This window comes from Pseudochaenichthys georgianus, chromosome 24, assembly GCF_902827115.2.
Source record: "Pseudochaenichthys georgianus chromosome 24, fPseGeo1.2, whole genome shotgun sequence".
Classification (NCBI taxonomy): Eukaryota; Metazoa; Chordata; class Actinopteri; order Perciformes; family Channichthyidae; genus Pseudochaenichthys; species Pseudochaenichthys georgianus.
Window position 1 is genome coordinate 16,320,308 of NC_047526.1, and position 6,000 is coordinate 16,326,307.

Consider the following 6,000-nt stretch of genomic DNA (forward strand, 5'->3'; position numbering starts at 1 on the left):
TTTTCAGATTTGTGAACAATATTTGAGAGAAATGGTTATTTTGTGTATATAGAAAATGTTTTAGATCTTTGAGTTCATCTCATAAAAAATGGGAGCAAAAACAAAAGTGTTGCGTTTATATTTTTGTTCAGTGTACAAACACAATAGTTATGTCACTGCAATAATTTAGCATTTTAAGATCATTTCAAATCTATCTATCTATCTATATGTAATATCAGAAGACATTTTTAAATGTAGAAAAGGCAGGCAGTGTGTTTCGGTGCGTGTACACCCGAGCCACTCTTGCATGACCTATATTTAGACTGAAAGTTATGCTAGACGAACAACGACAGAAACAAAATATTCCCCCATATTCTGTCCAGATGCTGGTCAGGGGAGACACCATAGGAAAGTTTTACCATTCAAATCACCATTTTGGCTTCCTCAGCATTTCTTCGTTTCCTTGAACCTTAAAGTTTCCCTTCTGGTGCTACTCCTTCCTGATCCGAGCCAAGCTTCGTGTAGGTCATTCCAGTCTCTTAGCATAGAAATATCCTTTCTTAAGTATAAATTTGAAAGGAAGTGAAGTGAATTGACAAGTGTAATCATTTCCAGTGACACACATCTCCATTCAGACTAAAGTTTAATGTAGAAGTGATCAGCGCCAGAGCTATTATCACAGGCATCCAGATGTCAGGGGAAATGAGAAAGCTGCATTTAGGGAAAGTGTGAGTAAAAACCTAACACCACATGCAATGAATAACCCTATAACGCATCAGGGAGCTCTCCACTTAAGTTATTGTGAAGCTTAACCATTATTAGCATTGATAGATACAGTATGGTCTTGGCCTTAATTTTGCTTCATAGATTAAAATTCTCCTTTTTTCAAGTATGAGCAAGTGCCAAGCCATAAATATCTCCCTGCAGTTTATTCCTGCCCTGCTGTGTTGAACCTTTATTCCTGCTTACATAGTTACATATTGTAGTTTATTCACTGCCATCCACCCTGCGGTTCATTGAGACCCCTGACCTGCACACAACTATAAATATTTATTTGCGTCGGCTTGTCTAAATATAACTGTATTACAATAGAGTGTCCTGGAAGAGGTCCAGGAGCGTCGTGCAGCGAGCGGTAGTCAGCATTCAGAGTCCGGCCTCCGTGTCCAGAGAGGGATAGGGCGGTGTCAAGAGGCAGACATATTGATAGCTTTGTGGTCAACAGGAAAAAAAGTCACTTAGCGAGGGATCCTTTGGGTCCAAGGATGTATTTCTGGAACACGCACACGGAAACAAGGAGCAGTTTGGAGTGATGCGCAGTGCTTCTCCAGTGACATCTATAAACACTATCCCCATCCTTTAACAGCATCACAGTGCTGAACCCTAAAGACAGCAGCGATTCCAAGGTAAGACATATCAGTTGAGACAGCCAGAATGTGGACAAAAAATACTTTTATTAATAATAATATAATAATTATAAACTTTATTTGTGTTTCATGCACAAAGCAGCCCAAAGTGCTTTACAGAAAACACAACAACAATATTAAAATGATATTAAAGTTAATACAGAACAAGATAAAACATCTACAGTGATAATATGTTAAAATAAAACAATTTTAAAAATAAAATAAAAAATGTCAAATAAAAGTAAAACAGAAAAGAATTACAGTAAAACATGGACAATGATACTAGTGACAATTGAAAGTTAACCCAAATTAAAAATATATGTTTTTAATTTGCTTTTAAACATTTCAAGGGGGTTTGCTGTTCTAAGATCCACGAAGTAAGTAGATCTGTAACCAAAAATCGATCAATGAAAAACCCCAGAGAACCAATAAGTCGTTCAGTCATTCTTCATGCTGAAATGCTGAAGCAGGATACAAGCTGATGGAAATGTGGGGAAATAATACTTTTTGGCTACTACACTGATTCATCAAGCTTCACAATAAAGAAACCCGGATCCAAGATCCATTTTGGACCAATCAGGAGAGCTAATTACTGATCGTTCCTACTTCAAATATAAACATGATTATGTAGGATCCAAAACGTGGACACCTTAAATTGACTTTTGGTTTAAATCACATGGAGGAATTAAGTAATCCACTGTCCCTCATCACAAAAGTAAACTTGATTTAAAAATGGAAAAAGAAAAAAGTGATTGTTAATGCATCATTTCTAAGTGCAACAAACAAATATAAATGTAATTTTTGAGGATAAATATGATATCTGAAGAATAGAAACTAATAGGGTGAAAACATAAACTATAATCCACTGTAAAAACTTTTCTTTGGCTTCTTTAGAGTCCAGAGAGTTGGCGTGTGCGGCTCAGGTCAGCTTGGACATGTCCCAGCACAGACAGCTAACATATGTGCAATGCTGGAAACATTGACATGTGAAGAGTTGGATGATGTCAGAGCGGCAGATTAGACTGAAGCGTGGTCGGCTTGGAGACAAACAGATTCAAACTCAGCTTTGTGGCGGATAATTGCACAGACTTTGTGTGTGTTCGTTCTTCGTGCCAGCGCTGTATGCCAGTCAATATCAAAGTGTCTGCCAGTCTGCCTCACTACGAGACACAAGTTTCACTCCGCAACTTGTGCCTCCCCAATCCCTCCTTCACCCCCAGAATGCAATAAATGTCCGGCCATCATTTATTTTAATTCACTCCCCTCTCGCACAGATGAAATGGATTCGTAACCTTGTAGGACAAGGACGTGCATGCCGTCTGCCGTCAGTTGCTGAGTTATTCTCTATTCTTCTAGCATAGAGAGGGGAGAGAGAGAGGGGCAGGATGAGAGGGAGCAAGAAAGAGGCCCAATGATGAAGAGAAATAGTCTGGCATGCAAATTGCCGGCTGCCATGTCCAATGAGGAGGCCTGCCGGAGATTGTCACCGTAGAAACTCAGGACAGGGTTAACGAGGCTGAGGGAGAGACGGAGCTTAAGAAAATAGTCTGAAAAAACTCGGTGTGATTTATTTGCCAAATCAAGGCACGATGAGTGGATTATGGCTAGCCTAATGACAAAGAGTGTTTAGGAGACAGCTAATTGGACGTGACCAAGGAGGAGAATGCTAAGAGCAGGCCATGGGGATTGGGTAGCGTATGTCATTCAGCTGATGGTAGTTTAACTCAGTGTGGAAGTAAAACAGTGCGGTGAGCAGTGGGAGTGAAGGACAGATCAGGTGTGTATTAGCTGCAACTAATAATACTTTTCATTATTGAATAATCTATGGGGTGTTTTTCTTGATAAATTGAAGAAGTATATGAGAAGTAAATAGTTTAAAAATGACTATAGGCCATGGTAATGTCGTTAATTAGCTTGTTTTGACTGAATAACTTGAGGATGATTACAATTCTGTCGTATACAATTCATCACAACCAGGAAGCTGGAGCCTGGAAATGTGTGGCATTTTTTCCCTAAAATAAAAGAAACAAGCAAACAATTATCTGGTTATCAAAATAGTTGTTCACAAGTTAAATAATTGTGTCGTTTTTAGGTCTACAGGTGTTTGTTTGCCACAAATCAGACCTGGCGCCCTCCTTTTCAGTATAATGTCCTTTGTGTGGCGTATATATTAATAGAAAAAAAACAGCTGATCAGCATAATTTGCTTGTCTGCTCTCCTGGAGATGGAGAACATTCTGATTAAAAACTGACTCAGAAACTTCAACAATGATCAGATATCAGTTTGTTTTGCATAATCTTTGGGAATTAAGATCAGGAAGAAGTCGAGCAAAGACCCGTCCTCCATCGGGTCATGAAGCTGCCTCTGCTTCCAGGAGCTCCGTCAGGATGAGACATGCAGCAGTGCTGTAACACCCACTAGAGGGTAGTATTTAACTACAGGCAGCATTTAGTATGTATTCATGCATCTGCTAAGCAAGCTGTATCCATTGCTCGCAATTCTTAAGGGTTTTGTTTTGTATCCATAAATCACCTAAAGCATTCACACCTGGATTTAAACTCATAACCAGTTGATTGGAAGTACAGTATATGATTAACAGAAGAACTTGTACTTTTTTCTTATGTCTAATGTTTAGATCATAGTGACTTTTAGCATTCAAAGCTCAAAATCATGTCCCGTACACAACGATGGAGCTTAAAGTATTTATTTTATTCCTCAAAAGCCAAAGGATGTGGATGTTTTCTTCTCTTGATTGTGTCGATTGTTGTTTATCTCCAAACCATATTATTTAACTAAATTACACAAAAAAACTCCTACATAAACTTACCAATTAAAATAATTTGTGATACTGAATTTCAGTCGATTGCTGTCATTTCAAATTATCTGCATGGATTTGGAAAGATCCTTTTAATCAGGATGAGAAATGTATTTCGAGTGTTTGGAGAAGCATTAAACAACGATTAGTGTCACCACCTGCTACTGTTTAATTGTAAGATTCATTTGTCATGATCTGGTTACACTTATCTTATTCTGATTTTATGTTTCTTATTTCTTAATATTCTTAGTATTTTCCACAAAACATTACCTACTTTGATTCCTTTTAAATACATTATTTCTGTCTTCTTACACAAGCCCTTTTTGAATTTCAGCCAACATTTTATCTCTGCATGTATAGTTTATTAAATCAACCGCTCATTGCTCAACATTTAGAAGCACCGGCGTCCTTCCTGTTGTTGAATGCAGATCCTCTTAGTGATGACATTTCCTTTGTGTGTCCACTGAAGTCCTTGGAAATGTTTAGTGTTGCATCCATTTGATCGCCGCAGCATCTCTCTCATTTCATGAGTGCAGCGGCATGCACATTTGAAATGGGTTAGGACACAAATGGGATTAATGCTTTGCAAGACATCTCCTAAAGCGTTTCCACCTGTAATGTTGTTTGCAGATGCACTAAATGAGATGTCTCAGCGGGAGTGAGCGTCTCTGTATGTTGAGCTAGCGGGTGGAGGCCGGCACCGGGCGGCACTGTGACCCGCTCCTCCTCTCTGGCTCCTATTTCCACAGGCGTAGCATATAGGGTAAGACAACATGGGAAATGTGATTACACGGTTGCCTAATGTAAGGAAATCTCATTTGTTTTGTTGGCCATTTGATTGTTCCTTTCTGCGCTGGTAAAATTCAGGAAAATACGATGCCGATGTGGACAAGGGCGACCAGTCGCTGTTACCACCCAATCTGAGGAAGAGTGTCGTGACTTTGAAAACCTCAAACTTAAAGTGGACCTATCATGCTATTTTTGAAACATATATTGTAGGGCCATACCTATACAAAACATGTCTGTGAAGGTTTATTTTCAAAATACCAAACAGTTCACCCATTGTAGCCATCCCTCATACTGCTCAAACCCCTCTTTTGAAGCCCTGTTAGAGAAACGCGGATTTTGGGTCCTTAGCTTGAAAAAAAAGAAAGAAGAGGAGGCGGAGCTAATGCAGGAAAAGAGAGAGGGTTTTATTTTCTGACGCTGCGTGAGTTCCCCGACGCACCGGGGACACATATTTATGTATAAAAGACATCACAAAGGTGATAGGTCCCCTTTAAGTTCATGTCAGACACGGAGGAAGAAAAGCGATTTTTAAGAAAGCTTCTGTACAGGACACAAAAACATATTTAAACACCTTTTACTGTGGTCAGGGAGTTTTTTAAAGATACTACAAGGCTCTGAATAACTGTCAAAATAATATCTAAAAATAACTGGTCTTAAATAGCGCCGACCATGCCCCCAATGCAGGGTTATGACGTAAGATGTCTATTTAAGGGAAAGACTTTCCTAACCAAGATGAATGAGTGATATTGTGCTCTGGCATGACAAATGAGGGCTGAAGTGTCGCAAGTGTTTTATGACAGTCCCTGGGGTCCTTATCTCCCATAACCCCTGACCCCTCGACCTTTTAAATCACAAGGGTGATTACAAGTGGCCGGCCAATGAAATGACTACTGGGTACTGTTTCACACAACCTCTCCCAGTGATGGAGCCAGTAACTACTTCATGCAGAATGATGGTATTTGTTTTGTAGGAACATAAACCAGAAAGAAAATGAAAATATCAGAAAATCAAACT